At 39.9% G+C, this 19,704-nt stretch overlaps 1 protein-coding gene across 1 annotated transcript in view; it reads right to left on the reverse strand.

Annotated features, from left to right (window-relative positions):
* The window catches only part of LOC306886164 (leucine zipper protein 1-like), a 57,524-nt gene extending 47,955 nt beyond the window's left edge, over positions 1-9,569 (reverse strand). The window contains exon 1 of the mRNA XM_079443071.1: positions 9,296-9,569. The gene's annotated coding sequence lies outside the window, so the exon portion shown is untranslated. The remainder of the gene's footprint in view (positions 1-9,295) is intronic.
* Positions 9,570-19,704: the final 10,135 nt, after the last annotated feature.

Consider the following 19,704-nt stretch of genomic DNA (forward strand, 5'->3'; position numbering starts at 1 on the left):
AAGTTAGAATATTTAGAGAGGTCAAGCGAAGCTTAATGTGAAGCTTATTTTTATTAACCTAGATGTATAAGCAGATGTATGAAGTCCTCAACAAGAAACATAACAGTTAACTGAATAATATGTATTTTGATTTCTTACAGCTCTACAGTGCTGCCTGGGAAGGAGTTTTCTGTAAGTATTTGTCATGTTAATACAATGTTTTAAACTTAAAGTTTTAAAATCTAAAGGTTACATTTTTATTTTTTTAATTGGCTGTTTTTTTTTTATTTCTAAAGAATTTTCTTTTACAATTTCTCTCTTACACAGTCTGCTCATCTTTATTGGTGCTGTGGATAACAGGTTTTGTCATACGTGTTTTTGTTTGTCATGTCTTTTTCAGTTTTGGTCACCGCCAGGTTCCAGTACCACCTCAGCAAAGTTCCAGCCAAATTTTAAAGTATGTCCAGCTACAGCTGCAAGTCATGCAGTTTCTCAACCTCCCTTTTAAATGCGTTCACCATACATGCAAAAGTTCACCGAAATGTGGCTAAGTACCTCTTTGCATGTGGGGTACCTGAGTGCCCTTGCACTTTTAAGAATTTTCAATCTTTTAAGTCACATATGTATCGACACCATGGCAAGGCAAGACTGGTGCCGACTAAAAGCAGATTACAATATTTGACGAGTTATACTCATGTTTTATGTAGTTGCTTCATATTCTGTACTTTGCTTCGTGTTGTTTTAATATGTTTAGGTCACTGCAACCCAGGCAGACATTGAGGCACAGCAGGTGATACCAGACACACCCAGGCTCATTATGCTTGGTAAGTATGTGGTTTTCCCCTTCAATTTATTATTTATGTAGACACACACACACACTCTCACACATACCCATACATATTAAAGGGTTAGTTCACCCAAAAATGAAAATTCTGTCAGTAATTACTCTCCTTCATGTTGTTCCAACCCCGTAAGACTTTCGTTCATCTTTGTTACACAAATTAAGATATTTTTGATTAAATCTGAGAGCTGTCTCACTCCTCCATAGGCTTCTATGGAATTGAAACTTGCCAGCCCAGAAAGTTAGAAAAGACAATGTTTAAAATAGTCCAAGTGACTACAGTGGCTCAACCTTAAGTTTATCAAGCAACGAGAATACTTTTTGTGCTCAAAAAAATAAAAAAAAATAACGACGAACAGTGAGCCTACCTGTTCGTTCTGACGTACAACCCAGAAGCGATGCGCTGTTACACTACGTGAACTTATTCAGGCCCACACAGAAGAAAATTATTAGTTGAAGAAAGTCGTTATTTTTGTTTTGCTTTTTTTTTGTCACTTGATAAACTTAAGGTTGAGCCACTGTAATCACTTGGACTATTTTAACGATGTCTTTACTATCTTTCTGGGCCGGCAAGTTTCAGAATAAAACATTGTAGGTAATTAACGTTGTGTTCTTTAATTTTCAGGACATTCAGTCATGACAGCATCCAGGTGGATGCTGTCCATCGAGGGAAAGGTTCTATTGACGCTGGACAACAGTGACAATTTTATACTCGCCTTTGCAGTGCTCTTTGCAAGCTACTACATTTTTAACATCGAGTACCAGGAGTCTGCTGCATGTACACTAGAGCTTGTTCAGAGGCAAGTAAATTTCTTTCTGCATTTCGCTTTTGAATTTTTATTAAATCGGGTGTGCAACAGAAGAACTAAAAGTTGCAGGATGGGAGGAATTTTAGGACAAAGTTGAGTGCATTATTCCTTTTTTAAGCATATTTATTGACTGGTATGATATTGCTAACAGGTTCCTGGTCAGAATCAACCCTGAAGACAGCAATGCCAGTCAGAGAGTTACTGCCAGACAGGGAGTCAGCAAGAAGACCAAGAGGGTGGTGCAGAGGAAGGTGACGACCATCAACCCTCATGTAAATAGCTTCATTCAGTCCTTGATGGAGTTTGAGTGGAAAACCTCAAACTAAACTGTTGGTGGGACACTTGTTCTTGTTTTTGTTTTAGTTGTTTACTTGTAATTCTTTTGTATAACCCAATCCTGAAGTTCACCCAAAAATGAAATTTGTGATCACTTACTCACCCTCATGTTGTTCCAAATCTGTACGAGTTTCTTTCTTCTGCTGAACACAAAAAGAAGATATTTTGAAGAATCTTGGTAATCAAACAGTTGATGGTAGCCATTGACTTCCGTAGTATTTATTTTGTTCCTACTGTGGAAGTCAATAGCTACCATCAACTGTTTTGATTACCAAGATTCTTTAAAATATCATCTTTAAAGGAACACGCTGAATTTTTGGGACTTTAGCTTATTCACCGTATCCCACAGAGTTAGATAAGTCCATACATACCCTTTTCATCTCAGTGCGTGCCGTAACTCTGTCTGATGCACCACCGCTAGGCCTAACTTAGCACAAAGACTGGAGGTAAACGGCTCAAGCTAGCATACGGCTCACAATAAGTGACAAAATAACACCAACATTTTCCTATTTACATGTTGTGATTTGTATAGTCACAGCGTGTACAAATAACAAGGTCACATGAGACACAGCCATCTTCTAACCGTATACAAACTGAGAACTATACTCTCAGAAGGCGAAGCACTGCTACTTCTGCAGAGTGATTAGTGCAACACTCTGAGCGAACTCTGCTCCTCACCACGGGGCTTCTCAGGTGCTGCGAGCAAATCACTCCGCAGAAGTAGCAGTGCTTCGCCTTCTGAGAATATAGTTCCCAGTATGTATACGGTTAGAAGATGGCTGTGTCTCATGTGACCTTGTTATTTATACACGCTGTGACTATACAAATCACAGCATGTAAATAGGAAAATGTTGGTGTTATTTTGTCACTTATTGGGAGCAGTAGGCTAGCTGGAGCCATTTACCTCCAGTCTTTGTGCTAAGCTAGGCTAGCGGTGGGTGCGTCAGACAGAGTTACGGCACGCACTGATGAGAAGGGTGTGTGTGGACTTATCTAACTCTGGGGGATACGGTGAATAAGCTAAAGTCCCAAAAAGTCAGCGTGTTCCTTTAACTATCCCTTTAAAAACTGTTTACCTGTAAAGTGCTGGTGTACTGGACATGCAATGTTCCTAAATTAAATGTTTTTTTCATAAATACACAATAGTGTAATTGATTAATAAAACATTTTTTGGACAATAACATTGTTTGGATTGATTGATTGCAGTTATTTTGAAGTTGCATTATAATATTACCTGTAAATGTATATACTGTAATAACTACATATTATATAATATTATCATTATTAGTAATTTGAAAATTATAATATTTAGTAATAATGTATCAATATAGATATTACAGTACAATACTGTATAATTAATTACAGCAGAAGCAGAAACATTACAAAAAATACAGTAAAAATACAGTAAAGTACTGTTTTGTAGTTTACAGTACTGATCCTGTGTACTGTAAAGTAAATTACAGTACAGTTACTGTAAATCAAAATACAGTAACTTGCTGGCAACCTTGCTGCCAGTACTGTACTGTAAAAATACAAGAAAATCGTTAACAGTGAGGTTTATTCAAGTACCGGTGGTACAGAGTACCCGGTCAACCCGGTTCTTGACCCGTACAGCCCTATAATTTCCACGATGCAGAAAATGCGGACAGAATCTCGGAATCCAGTTATAAAACGGAATTTACTGTTTAACACAGAATGTCACGGAATTTGTCAAAGTTTAGACAAATTAATCAAAAGAAGGTCATTGCACTTCAATCAAATCGCCATATGGACTAGTGTCTGTAAATATTAAGCCGCAAAAGTCAATTCAAATATGAATTATTTGCATATTCTGTGTCTCTGTGTGAATGAATTAATGGCAGAGACACGCGGTTTTGTTTAATACATAGACTGAAGCGCCTGAGATGCTCACAATGATTTCAGCATCTGCCGTCTCAATGAGGACATAAATACATAAACAACATCTCCAGAACTGTTCACTTCACGAGCATTTAACAGTTTCATTTGAGTAAAACCATTGTCAATTTAAAGGTATTCACGGCAACCCGTCAAAATAAAAGTTCGTTTTTAAAAGACATTGTGCCAGATATATATTACTATTATTTAGCAGAATGTATGTGATACTACTACTACTGTTGAATGAAATTAATAAAACTTAATTTTTAAGAAATAATGTCACAATAATTCTTCCATGTTTTAATTTTTAATCGTAAATCCCCTTTATTTACCAAAAAATTAAATGTTTAAATTTCGTTAATTAAAAGACAAATTCAATTTGGGTGAAACTTGTTTACAGTTTTTCACACTTTTATTACTTGTGGAAAAACTTGAAACACAATTTTAAATAAGTATAAAGAATGACATTGATTTTTGTACATTTTCTTTTGTTTGACTTTATTAATAAAAAGTGTGTTTTTATAATTATCATGTTTCTGTGTTTTTCTTTGGTACCGAAATTGGTACCGAGAACCGTGGATTTTCACTGGTATAGGTACAGAATGCAGAAATTTTGGTACCGTGACAACACTAGTCAAGGGCAGTGCTGCGAATACGTTTGCTGGACGCCAAAAGCTAATCCGCCAATGACGTTTACAATGACCCTATACCGTTTGACATGTAAAGAGTACATCTATGTGGTAAAACACACAACAAATTTCACTTCCTTTTTCATTTAAGGAGAAGTGCCAAATCACATCCTTGTCACAGAGACAAAGTGGTGTCAGAATCTGTCGGTTCATTTGAGTGAGAAAGAAAGAGAGAAGATTACCAGAGGGAACACCAGGACTGAACCGCAATATTCAATTTAAACCTCAAACTAGTCATTTAGCCTCTCCATAATCCTCGGGTCTGGTGCTAAATCTGGTAATTAATCTTATTGGACACAGATAACCATCACAAGAGTTTCGCTGCATGCTTCCTCCAAGTGGAAAAGCAATCAGTAGACTGGCAAAACCAGAAGCAGGGCCTGCTCATAAAGAAAAGTGGAGAGGGAGGGCAGGAATTACAGCGCACCGGCATTCATCACTTGATCGTTGTGCAAACGGTCTCCTAACTTTCTCTTGAGTGAGAACTGCCCCTGCCTTCACTCTCTCGTAAACACCCGCCCATCCTGTTTCAGCTGACAAAGTTCACATGTACTGTTGTATAACCAACAATAACAGCTCATCAGAAATCAACCTTTGCCCGTCTTAAGGTGAAAGACATGTGAAAAGGCATAGCAGGTCATAAAACACATGAGAGACTGAGAGAGAGATAAGCTACAATAGAAACGGACAAATAACAACACAAGAGTGTCTGCTGGCTTTTGGCAGAAAGCAAATACATCCAGCTCTAGAATGTGGTCCAAATCTCCAGCTGAACATACTCTAGAGCAGTGACTGTCAGCTGGTTTTGCTTCAGGACCCAGATTTTACAAGTGACAACCAAACACAGCACCTATATTTAATGCTTAATGTAAACAGGGACAGGGTTGTATTTTCTTTGACGCTATGTAGATTTGTTGATGGTTTTTGAGGATGAGGGCATCTCAAACATCATTTCAATGTTGATATCTGACTAATTTGCTTTTAAGTCATTGTTTTTTTTGTTTTGAAGGCAGGAAACTAATACTCTAATTGAGCAAGAATGCAGTGACAGTAAAGTTAAGTCAATAAAGTCAAATTAATGCATTGATTCGCATAACCTTTATCAAAGCAACTCACAAGAAAGTGCAAATATTTAATACTAATTCCTGTATCAACACAAAGGCAGGGCTATAGCAAGATACTATCAAGTGGAAGAAAACTGTAGTGGTATTTAGTTGAGTGAGCTACTTCACTATTCATACTAAAACACACACAGACAAGTGTTCTAGAGCCTTACTGGAAATCCGCCAATGCATTAGAATCTGGGACAGGTCATGGCAGGTCCTCTCTGTAGTCGTCTTCCCTCTCTCTTGCTTTATGGGCCCCACCTGCCTAATGTAATGGAGCTTGTATGGGGGTTGCTGTTCTTTCTGTGCTTAGCGTTTCATTTTTCTGTCAGCTCCCCAACCCCCCAACCTTCACCACTGCTGCGTACCTGACAAATGAATACTGATGTGTATATATTTTCTAGTGGGCTATATTTGATAGATTTTTCATGAATTAATCTTTTAATTAAACAAATCATTACCACTTTATTTCACAAATATTTTTTTTTTACATTCAATTAAATATTCCGTTTTTGAGGCATAAAACTGCTTTCCTGCCTATTGGATACCAATATAGATGAACTATAGTGCAAACCAATAACATCTGAGTACGCGCTGTAAAGAAGCAACACCATTGGTTGGATCTATTGAATGAACACGCCCCCTTTACTTAATGAGTAATTAGTTGTGCACCAAATTACATACTATAGGCTACATTATGTACTCTAGTGTCTAGTTAAGCATGTGAAGTGATCAACATTCCAACTTTGTATTTTTGATATAACAAGTGCATTATCGGACACTTTAAAGTGTACTTTTTCTTGTTGGAATTTTCACTGTGAACACGCATGCATTATTTATACGACAAAATAGAACTGAATAGTGCGTAAGCACGAAAATTGAAACACACCTACTGTTTTGAACATTGAACAAGTCATTTCAGTTCAGTTTATAATTTAGAAAAAAAAAAAGAATATTCATGAACAACCAAATTTACTAGGAAATTTTTCGTTTGTGAGCAAAAAAGTAATTGGGACATTGTGTGTTTTAACTTTTTAAATCTGATTAAGTAATTGCCATGTTTAAGTAGTAATGCATTTTTGGTGACTGGTTCATAAATATTATGTATTATTCAGCCAATTTAAATACTTTTTGCATACTATGTAGTAGACCAGTTTTTCAAACCCTGGGTCGTGACCAAAATGGGTCGCCAGGATGATTTAAGGAAAACGTATGTATGTAACCAAGTTCAAGACTCAGGAAAGAAGCAACCAAAGGAAGTCGTGGCCTAATGGTTAGAGAGTCGGACTCGTAATCCAAAGGTTGCGGGTTTGAGTCTCGGGCCGGCAGGGATTGTAGGTGGGGGGAGTGAATGTCCAGCGCTCTCTCCACCCTCAATACCACAACTGAGGTGCCCTTGAGCAAGGCACCGAACCCCAAACTGCTCCCTGGGCGCCGCAGCATAAATGGCTGCCCACTGCTCCGGGTGTGTTTTCACGGTGTGTGTGTGTTCACTGCTGTGTGTGTGTGCACGTTGGATGGGTTAAATGCAGAGCACGAATTCCAAGTATGGGTCACCATACTTGGCTGAATGTCATTTCATTTTCACTTTCTTCAAATAAACAAACAACAAAACGAAAGCAGCCGCCTCAGGTCAGAATCAAATGTGGATGTGTGTTTGCGCTCTGTTTTGGCAGCGTTGTACATTGTAGCAAATCGGAGACATATCTGCTGATTTCTATAACGCAATGGCCAATCAGAGGAGTTTTAGCGAGTCAGAATCCACTCATCGCTCAGAACGCGAGTGTTTATGTTCGAAGCTCGCTACGCGAATCCTCTGATTATAATGAACAAAATGTAGAGGTGATGTAAATAAGACATTAATTGTGCCGTGTTGACAGATTGATTATAGCGGAATTAGCGAACGCGATAAACTGAAACGAGTGCAGCTTTTTAAGGAAGCGCGCTTTATTTGCTGTATATAGCTTATTCTCCATTCAGAATTTGAATAAAAGTTTTGTTTTTCATGCTGCTAAGAGGACCAATGTGGCGTACTTGCAACAATCTTTCGGAAGTGACATCCTCATATTCTCGCGAAATCGCAATGGCATTGTGATAATCATAACGATGGACTGGACTAAATATGATATGTCAGAATAGATGTGCATGAAGGCAAGCACCCTCACTAATTTCAGAAGCACCAACAGATTTGATTTTGGAACAGAGCATCCTTCCAGAGCTCTACGGTGGGGCTCGAGATCAGTCTGTAGCGCAGTTGTCTTTCCTTCCGAAATATATATATGGGTCGCGTCAATTTAAAAATAATAAAATAGGGTCGCTCTTCAAAAAGTTTGAAAACCACTGTAGTAGACAAGCGTGGACTCAATTCTCGCCACCTACTGGCGGAACGAAGTAACCTGCAGAAAGAGTCACTGAACAAACCTTTGGTGAAAGGGTTAAAAAGATTCAAATAACTTGAGATGAAACTAATTTGAGTGTGTGTATGTATTCTCGGCTGGGACATGAACATACACTAATATGCACAGACTGCCAAAACCAATGAGGAAAGCATCAGTCTTCCTGACCTCTACTCGACATCCCACCGTTCTTACAGCACGCAAGTCAAAAATAAACACCTGATTTCTAGGCCAAGGCAAAAACAGGACTTTCCATTTCTAATATAAGCCTAAATATGAGCCATGTAAGGTTTGGAGTATGTTTAAAGACATCAAACACGTTTAATTGTGTCTGTCACCGTGTGTGAACGCACCTCGCATCTCTAATAGCGGCTGTCAACAATAATAACCACGGCTTGAAATACATTTTCTATTCGCGTCCGACAGTAGTGCAGGTCGGGACGCACACTGCGTCAATAAAGCTACACGTTACGATACAGAAATCCAAATTTAACACGGGATATCTGACAGGCGAACATGAGCTTCATAACCGAAGCCCTTAACATAGTCCCACACCAGAACGAGTCTTGTTTGCTTATTCGGCAGCAACGTGCGAAAAACGCGTTCAAGGTTAAGCACATAGAAAACTGCTTTCTGTAAGACTGACACTATTTAGACCCTGGCTTGCAACAGGCCCAAATTCCCTCAAAGTCTGCGGTTTTGTTTTTAGAGAAGGCGACTGTTCCTGTTTGAAAACTCACAATAATCTTGGGAACGTCTGATGTACGTGGCGAGGAATTTAATTCGGTTTGACATTTCAGTGCTCGAGTGCAACATCTAAAGTGCAAATCGAGCTTAAGTGCAGTAAACTTAAACTTTATTTCGCTACATAGAGCGATGCTGCTGATGTAGAACACCTCAATCACAATACAGAGGGAATCTCTGGTAAAGCCCCCTAAAAATCAGAACATACGCGATTATGTTTTAGTTACCTCTCGGCTACTAAACATCCACCGTTTGGAAAGTCCCGGAGAAGTTTACTCTCGCATCTCTACGACGCTATCATTCCGACATCAGTCACAAAATAGCTCGACTAAAATCGCCGCAGTCCGGTTTATCGAGCACCTCCGCTGCAGAGAACAGGAGGGGGAGGAGGGTGGCAAAGTTGCCGCAGTTTAGAGTTGTGTCTAGGGGTCAAGATTCCACCATTCAGCTCCCCTTCCACTAAACCCAGCTAAATAGCCCAACTTCGTTTTTCTCTTACCTTGAGCACAACGGTGACAATTTGTCGGAGGTAGCTCTCTGGAAGGGCAAAGTACTTTTTTTTTTTTGCGTTTGACTTTTTGAGGATGAATAGAGCAGCTCTCAGCAGGGTCCTCGCTAGTTCCTTCTCTCACCCCCCTCTCTTGCGCCGCAAAATCAAACCATCACATTCCTTCGAGATCCAAACAATGAAAAAGGTAGGTTTTCCTTTGCCAAGAAAGACCCACCCCTAGAACGACTACGCCGCCTGTGACCGCAGAAAGAACGCCCTGCCCGGCTAATACAGTCCCGCCTTCCCCGATGAGAGCGAAAGAGCGACGGTTGCTGAGCTCCAGAGGAAGCTTGGGGAATAACGGAAGCCCAGTTCACACGTAGAGCTGGACTTTTTTAGCGCTACAATTAATAAAGGTGTTAAATCATTTTAAAAAATGTAAATAAACACAAAAATAAATGTAAAAATTAAATACAAAATGTAAATAAAAAACATGACAACGGCAATATTTTCTGTATTGAATTAATGTGACGTCACAGCACAAGGTAAGCAATATGTAGTAGTCTCATCTAAAACAGAATATAATAATAATATTAATATAATATATAATATAAATCTAATCTCAATATCTATATCACAATTTCTTGTAGCATACAAATAGTTTATATGAAATAATTTAATCACAAACAAATTGAAATTGTAGCCTATTTAATTCAATTATAATTATATTAATTAGTGCACCATGCCAAAAAGATATTAACATTTTTAACATCCATGCATAGTGAAAACAACATCAGCAACAACAATAATTGTTACCTTTAACTTTACTAGTTTATTTAAAGTCATATCTCCATTATCATCTGTTTCTGTGTAAAAAAAAAAATCATGTTGTATGTAGGCCTATATTGTGCTTGCAACAACAACAACAAAAGTTACCCAGAGGCAACAGTGCAGTAGAGGGTTAAATTAAACTTATTTCCATTTACATATATAGAATGGCGTGATATTAGGTGTTTCAGTTAAACACTTTTATAAAAAGAGTGGTCAGAAATAGTTCAAGCACTGTTGAAAGGGCAGCAGTCCAAAAGAAAGTTGACTTCCTTGGGTTTCCAAAGCAGGATATGAACCAGCATCTGATTGCTGGTTTACAGCCTCAGCCCACAAGCTACCACCAAAATCACAAACACCCTTATATTTTTAGGACCCACACTGTTTTAGGTTACAGTCTTTTTACTCTTCATTAGAGTAATTTCAAAGCAATGCATTGTGGTTTCTCATTAGAAAAACTCTCTCGCTCCACTTTGTTTGCTAGATGTTGCAATGAAAGAACACGTGACAGTGTTATTTTCTATGGTGAATTCAGTGCAAACATTTATATCCACTCCAAATGCAGACAGTCCTGTTTTTGGTCCAAAAGGAACGGAAAACATTTAATTCTGAGAGCAACAGTATGTTAGTGTGGTGGCAAAGTTTCATCCTAGTTCTGCAATTTACTATTTTAGCACTCAGTGAACTCAGTGAACCAGGCATACATTTAGTATTATTACAACATGAAAATGTGTAAAAAGTAAACGCTGCCCTCCATGGTAAGGCAAACACCCCTAGACTGTAATCCACAATCAGACATAGACTCTTCTAAGCTGGTGTTTACAAGTCCATGTCCTGCATATGGACTGATAACTTGAATTATGAACATGTTTTGTTTCGTTCAAGCTATTGGAATAAGATAAGAGTGACTCTAATCATGACAAATGTGTATGTATCAAGTCAGTAGACATCAATGAACCAGGCTCACTTCATTACAGTCCAAGCTTCATATAGCTACACTCTTTTTATAGCAGTTAAAATTACTCTTTCTCTAGTGGCAGTGATCCTGAATAAGCACATGGCAGAAATAAAATTATAAAAACAGTCTAGTGACCTCAGAGTGGTTGAAGTGTAACCAAACAATAGTTACACCTGCAGTAGTCAAGGATAATCTTCACCATATGACTTTGATCTGCCTGTTTTAGGAGAATTATGCTGTACTTTATTAGTGTCTGTAATTGCCATATAACAGCATTTATATATCTATATTCATGTTGCAAGTACAACCTGAAATTCCGGAAATGTTGGGATGTTTTTTTAAATTTGAATAAAATGAAAACTAAAAGAATTTCAAATCACATGAGCCAATATTTAATGCACAATAGAACATAGAGAACATAAATGTTTAGACTGAGAAATTTTACATTTTTATCCACTAATGAGCTCATTTCAAATTTGATGCCTGCTACAGGTCTCAAAAAAGTTGGCACGGGGGCAACAAAGGGCTGAAAAAGCAAGAAATTTAGAAAAGATTCAGCTGGGAGAACATCTAGCAACTAATTAAGTTAATTGACACCAATTCCAACACCAAAACTCCAGAAATTCAACACCTTGATGCCCAGACATCTTCAAACTGTTTTGAAATGAAGAGGAGATGCTACACCATGGTAAACATGCTCCCGTCCCAACTTTTTTGAGACCTGTAGCAGGCATCAAATTTGAAATGAGCTCATTTTGTGCATGAAATTGTAACATTTCTCAGTTTAAACATTTATGTTGTTATCTATGTTCTATTGTGCATTAAATATTGGCTCATGTGATTTGAAATTCTTTTAGTTTTCATTTTATTAAAATTGAAAAAACATCCCAACATTTCCGGAATTCAGGTTGTATCAAACAGGTTAGCAGGGATGCCAGATAGGATACAACAATACTCAGTAATGACTACTACAGAAAGGTTTGGACAAATTTTGAAATAAATTACTAGCAAAATATGTATATATCAAGATATTATAGCAAGGTATTTGTTTTTTTACTTTTTTTATTTTTATCTGCACATCTGAACACCTGTAAAGAGTTTGAATGTCAGGGGATAAAGCACAAGTGGCTTTCAGATCTTTCACTCCTACACAAGCTGTCATCGGTTAAATCAAAACAAAGTCCTTCACTCTTTAATTATTTTTGCATAAGGCCACTGCATGTAACAGCAGGAAAAGCTGTAGGTGGGAGAATATCAGGAGCTCACACTTTGGCAAACGGTGAGCTAAATATGGGAAAATAGACTTTTACATAATATAGACACTTTGTCATATGACCACCCCAGTTATTTAGGTTTTTGCCTTGCAAAGAACAGTTAATATGTTTTATGCTTTGCTTGCAAGGTGCAATTACTTTGTATAAATAAAATGAAAGACGTATAGAGATCACAAACAAAATATCTATTCATTCAAGTTATTCATTGCATTCATTTGTATCCCAAAAATCTGTTAAATCATTCTGATGTTAAATCATTTAAAAGAACAGCCTCAGCCATGTGAAATGCATGATACAAAAGCAAGGCATGCTGGGACATGCCCCGGTATCAGTGTGTCACAACACCATGGGGAAGTTTTGAGTATTCTTGCGGTTCTGACGCTTTATCTCTTTCTCTTGTGCTGGTATATTTTTCACTCTCTCCCACATTCAAATGCGGGCTTGCAGATGTTAGGAGAAGAGATTTATATGAGTGAAATTTTATCATGCTTTATCATTTGCTTTATGTTTTTTTTTTTTTTTTACAGATACTTATACAAGCTGTTTTATCTGAAGTGCAGAGTTGTGAATCATCCATAATATAATCCATAGTATTAACACTCTCAGCCAATTAGAATCTAGAGTGAGACCAGACATAAGACGGCTCATTTGTCTTTTTCACTATTGTCAACGGCGTAGTCCTGAGATGTAAGAAAACCGTGTTGTTATGCCAACTAATTGTGAGGGGATGTATGCAGTGAAAGATTTTTCAGATTCTTTTGGAATGTGGCTCTGTCTATCTCCACAATATCGCATGAAGACTTTGGGCTGCAGGCCAACATTCCCCAAAGAGCACCTGGGTCCATTTGCCCCATTTCTTTCCCAGATTTCATCTGCAGGACCGAATGATTGAAGTTTTAGGAAATGCAATGAAAATAATGGTGTGTTGCCCAGACAGAGTGCATTTTAAAAGTATTCACTCAACAAGTGACATAGCTCCGGATTTATATGAGATTCCAATTTTTTTTTTACCAACAACACGATTGTGAGTGTGATACAAAATGTAGCTACTGAGTAACCTACATTAACTTATTGAATCAACACTGAGTTTGAGCCTTCTCTAAAGCTGCTTATAGCTGAATTGAGATAATTATATAATTACATTCATAATTGGTAAACTTCGCAACAATTGAATGAACTAAATTAAAACAATTAAATTGATCTGAACAATGACACATCTTCTGTACAGTTGCTTTACAGCTGAAAATGAATTTGTTTTATGATTGTCAAATTTTATAACACTGTTTTTATTTTCTTGTTATTAATGTGATGCTGCTTTGAAATCATATTTACTGTATAAAGAGCTTCATAAATAAATGTGACTTGTCATTTTAGACACACTATTGCCAGTTATTTCTGTGATCAAAAATGGTTCCATACAAAGCCACAGCAGAATAAAGTGTATGCGTGTCTGAGCCACACGCAGGACTGATTTTATTCCAGAAAGAATCAGTGTTTTTGAGTGAATCTGTTCAGAGAATGATTCAGAGACTCACAAATAATGACAGTAATTATCTTGTAACTCTATAACCTGCCGTTGGACTGTATATCAGCAGTGTTAAAACAATGACCAGAACAAAGACAGATGTGAGTTACGATTATGATATTTCATAGGAAACGATGCCATCTAGAGAACTTTGCATGCATGCAGGCCAACATTGAGTAAAAAAAAACACAAATCCCACATTTGCTGAAATCATATGAAACTACATCCAAGACCCCCTTTCGTTATCCTGATTCTGTGCCACAAGTGTAAAGTCCTGAACATTTAAAAAAAAAAATTATCTCAGAGACCATAAAAACCACAGTGAGAATGTTTCATAAAGATGGCTCATAGATAAGAGCGTGGTTTGTTCTGCTCCATCAGTATGTTTCTCCTCTCTGTTGCAGGCACACTGTCAGAAAAAAAAGGGTACGGTTGGGGTCCGTTTGTGAACACTTAGGGTACAAATGGTGGAGTAAGCCAAAAGGAGTAAGCCAAAGTGTATGAAACGGTCACCTAAAATAGCAAGATAATAATTTTCATGAGTTGTTGGTTATTTGGAAGAGAAGCACAAAATAACCACATATTTAAGAGACGCATCTTTACTGACCATTTCTGAACCATACACAAGCACATGACATTTTATTAATTATGCAGAGCATCAAGATAACTTTTAAACAAAGCAAATGTATTAAAGTATGCCTGTATTTTTAATTGAATTCTAAACTGATATAAGAGCAGTTTTAATTTTTTGTTTTAATTTAGAGTTACAGAATACATGTACTAATCTTTCTTAGCAAAAGTACAATGTAGACAAAATTTCACGTTTATTTAACATTATGGTGTACTTTTACTTTGCCTCAAAGTTCAAGTACGCATCTTCTATAAATTTGCGTCGTCCAATGGGATTGTAGCCCGCGCGGTCCATATTATGCGCGCGAAGGAGAAGAGAATGTGCACCGTCCGTTACGGTTATTCGACGTCATGGCTGCCTCTACAGACGTTGTCGACGGAGGATCTTCTTGAAAAATTGAAAGAAGATGGAATACATGTCACTGAAGACGAAGAAATTCAGAGGTAAGTTTATTTTTTAAGTAACGTTACTGGGAAAATCTTTTGGTTCCCTTTCTATTTGTTGACATTGCGTCTGTAGCAAGGCCTGAGGTAAACATTTATTCGAAAACACTGACCTGACAAAACCAACCCGTTGTTATTACATTAAGCTTAGTATCATTATTTTGTTTTCATATTTAGCCAGAAATTGTTACGGGGCTGACGAGACGTGAGACGTGCGGATCCATATGCAAAGCTTTATTCTAAAACATGGTCAGTAAACAGGCAGGGTCAGATAGTGGCAAAAAGGTATGGCAAGGGCAAGACAAAGCAGTCCGTGGAGCAAGCGTGGGTAGTCCAGGAGGGCGGTGGAGCGGAGGCGGAACAGGGGGAGGGAACAGAGGGCCAGGTCCGTGAGGAAGTGGGAAGACCGGGGACTGAGGCAGAACCGGCAGAGCAGGCGAGACCAGAGCCCAACAGGGCGGAGCAGGCGAGACCAGAGCCCACCAGGGCGGAGCAGGCGAGACCAGAGCCCACCAGGGCGGAGCAGATGACCAGAACGGAGCAGAGGACTGCCACGGCGGAGCAGATGACCACCAGACCCGAGCATAAGACCACCACGGCGGGGCAGACAACCACCAGACCCGAGCAGAAGACCACCATGGCAGGGCAGAGGACCACCACAGGGAGGCAGACAGGGCAGGAACCGATGACGGAGACTGGGATCTGGGCAGAACAAGGACAGACAACACAGAGAGAGCAGGGACAGACAACACTGAGAGAGTCCTTGTTGCAGGGCAGGACGGGACCAGAGTGCACCTGGGCGAAGCAGGAGACCCCCAGAACCAGACAGCTGACCACCACCGCTGAGCAGACAAAGCCAGAGCCCACCAGTGTGGCGTAGACTGGGTAGAGAATCTCCACTGTAGAGTGGACTGGTCAGGAAGCCAGGGCAGGATCAGGGATCTGGGGAGAGCAGAGACAGACACCACAGGGAGAACAGAGACAGACAACACAGAGAGAGTCTTCATGGTCTCAGGAGCTGGGACCGGGCAGGTCGAGAGCTCGTAAACTGTCTCCATGGCCGTGGCAGGACAGGAGGAGGATATGCAGACGGCCTCCATGGCCGTGACAGGACAGGGCGCGAGTTCGCAGACGGCCTCCTTGGCCGTGACAGGAAAGGGCGTGAGTTCGCAGGCGGCCTCCTTGGCCGTGACAGGACAGGGCGTGAGTTCACAGGCGGCCTCTTTGGGGCGCACAGGAGGAGTGGGCACTTGAGGGTGCTCCGGAGGAGCGGGCACTTGAGGGCGCTCTTGCAGCGCCCTCAAGTGCCCGGTACTCACTGAACTCACTGTCTAAAGTATCGGTACTTTTTGTTTTACTTTGTTTCTTTGTTCATATTCTTACAGTATCTTATCTTATGTATATAAAACACTAAAAATGCCTGCACTTCATCAATTTGTAAATGCACCAGTGTGCAGGTATTTTTAGTGTTTTATATATAAGATAAGATACAGTAACAGCATGAACAAAGAAACAAAGTAAAACAAACTGACAAATACAATAAAACAAACACACAAACGAAATGAAATAAACAGTGCTTTCATTTTTCCATGAAGGTCTACTAATATTAATGTTCAGGTAAGTAATAGTTACAAAAGTAATCAAATGTAAATGAGCACTGCATAGTTTTCACTGTATGTACTGATCGATTTATGTTTATTAAAGCTATAACGTTGTTCAGATTAAGAGCTGTGGGTGATTTTCTCTTTGCATTTTGTTCTTTGATTAACATTGATGGCTCAAGCTCCAGTCTGACACTTTAAGACAATATACTGACACGCATCGGATTTTCTCCCAACTGTTCTCGTCCACTTAAAACAAAAGTGAAGACTCTCATAACCGGCCATTTTGACACATTGTGTGTGTATTTTTTGCCATATTTTTGTGTTTTATTTCGACGCGCACGAAGCTCAAAGTGTACTTTGCTTGTCCGTTTTGGAGCACGCCGCCGCGCAGGCACACGCGCGCACACACATTTCAGCCTGGGGAACAGCAGATTGTACTTTCAACGTTTTACGATCAAATATGTCCTGCAATGTAGCAACAGTAAAGACGGTATTTTATAACAATCACTGATTGAGCTGATTCAGATGTTAAGTTTTGGTTCGGAGGAACGAATCCGCGCCGCTATGAAGGGAAGGGGGTTGTGCTAGAAGAAATGCGGCTATAATCCTTGGAAGCCAAAATAAAAAAATAAAAAATAAAAATACTTAGCTTAATATAACAGTCACAGGCCTAAAGTGTGAGCAGATGTTTGAATAGTTGGTTCTCTCTTCTATCATAATTAATCAGGACTTTCATGTTGCGTGCGCTGAAGCTCCTCGGCGTGAGCGCGATCTGGCTTCTGAATTGCGCATAGCAAAAATGCATCATAGACAAATGTTTGAATATTATTGCACATAAAAACAGCTGGCGACATTCTCTCTCTCTCTCTCTCTATATATATATATATATATATATATATATATATATATATATATATATATATATATATATATAGAGATAGAGATAGAGAGAGAGGAGAGAGAGAGCGCAACAATAAATGTATGTGTGTTTTCTTAATTTCTCCAATACCGACAGAAGTACCGATAACGTCAGAGCTTATCGATACTCCGGTCTTTCATAATTTAGCCCCGAGACCGATTAAATACCGAGTTTCGGTACCCATCCCTACTCCTGGCCGTGACATGGTAAACAGGGAGTTCGGGAATGGCCTCCGTGGTCGTAACAGGGCAGACAGTGAGTTCAGGGAGGGCCTCTGTGGTCGTGACAGGGTAGACAGTGAGTTCAGGGACGGCCTCCGTGGCCGTGACAGGGCAGACAGTGAGTTCAGGGACGGCCTCTGTGGCCGTGACAGGGCAGACCGTGAGTTCAGGAACGGGTGCCACCACTTCGGAAGGTTCTGCAGCGAAAGCCGCCACCTCTGCAGGCACTGGAGCAGACTCGTGGACAGGAGAGGCCTCAGGAGCAGACTCGTGGACAGGAGAGGCCTCAGGAGCACAGTATGCAGCCCACACACTCAAAATGGCAACCGCCATAACGGGAAGCACTGAGGTCAGGGGAACAGTCTCTGTAACAGCCAGGGTTGAGGCCCTGGGAATGCCAGCTACTCGCACTGACATCAGTGGTGGGTCCATCACACTGGATATCAGAACTCGAAGGACTGACCTTGAATCTGTGGTAACAGACTCTGGCTTGACGTGAGCAGACTCTGGCTTGACGTGAGCAGACTCTGGCTTGACGTGAGCAGACTCTGGCTTGACGTGAGCAGACTCTGGCTTGACAGCGGAGACGTGAGCAGACTCTGGCTTGACAGCGGAGACATGAAGGGGTGTTGTTGTTACCGCCTTTTCGCGAGTGAGTGCGGTGTCGCGTTCCTCCGCGACACCCACAGTGAACGGAGAGCCCACACACAGTAAAGCATAATCTATGAACTGACTAAGAGATGAACGGGGACCCTCGCGGATTAACTGTGATTTGAGCGGCTGATTAATGCCCTCACAAAAAAAGTCTATGAGTGCGTAGTCCGGCAGATCAGAAAAATAGGCAAGGTCTAAGTACTCTTGTACATAGACTTTGAGCGGTCGCGAACCCTGCTCAAGGGTTAAAAGCATCCATGCAATGTCCATACCTGGCCAATGTTCCTCTGAATAGCTGCTGGATCCTTGTTTGGCCGAGTATTCTGTTACGGCGCTGACAAGACGTGAGACGTGCGGATCCATATGCAAAGCTTTATTCTAAAACATGGTCAGTAAACAGGCAGGGTCAGATAGTGGCAAACAGGTATGGCAAGGGCAAGACAAAGCAGTCCGTGGAGCAAGCGTGGGTCGACGATCAAAGAACAGTATCCAAAGGGGCAAGGCAGAGAGATAATCCAGAGACGAGAGCAATAATCCAAACGGGGAGCGAACAGAGTCCAAACAGCAAGGCAAAGGGGTAAATCCAGGAAACAAGGCAGGTATCAAAACACAGGTAAACAGGCTAGGCAAGATTAGGACTAGGGCTCCGTAGAGTAGCTATCGCTATGCGAGTGATAAACGCTAAACAATACTCGGCCCTGAGCAATAGCAAGTCCCAGACTTAAATAGTGAGTGAGTGATAATCAGGTGTGGGTGAGATAATGGTGAACAGCTGTGCGTATCGTCAGTGCAATGGATTGTGGGAAATGGAGTTCAGTGTGTTGTGAGTGAAAAAGTCAATGTGGTGAACGGGTGACCTCTAGTGGTGGTTGACCGGGAGAGCATGGACCAGATTCGTGACAGAAATAGTGAATGACATCAATTTTTTATTTTTTTATTTTAAAGAGAATTACGACTATTTTATTAATTACCATCTTCAAAAAAATGGGTTCAACATTTTAGAATGTCCTGAAATAAGAGAAATGGTACAGTCAAGGGATTTTTTTGAAGAAGCTTCCAAAATTGTTAGCTCTCCACACATGTTAAAAGAACATTGTAAATCTAAGCTTAGGCTGGTTGAACCGGTACATCATATTTTGAGGTCACCGAGTGGACACAAAATAGGCACACATTCATATGTACCCATCACTGAGGTTTTAAGTAACTATTGCTCACATGAGGACATATTTGATGAAATTCAGGCAAACCACTATCTAGACAGAGATCCAGATTATTTAAGTGACTACACGGATGGTACATGTTTCATGGAACATCACTTCTTTAAAGTTAATTTGCATGCCTTACGAAGTTGTGAATCCTCT

Source organism: Barbus barbus, assembly GCF_936440315.1.
Source record: "Barbus barbus genome assembly, chromosome: 20".
Lineage (NCBI taxonomy): Eukaryota > Metazoa > Chordata > Actinopteri > Cypriniformes > Cyprinidae > Barbus > Barbus barbus.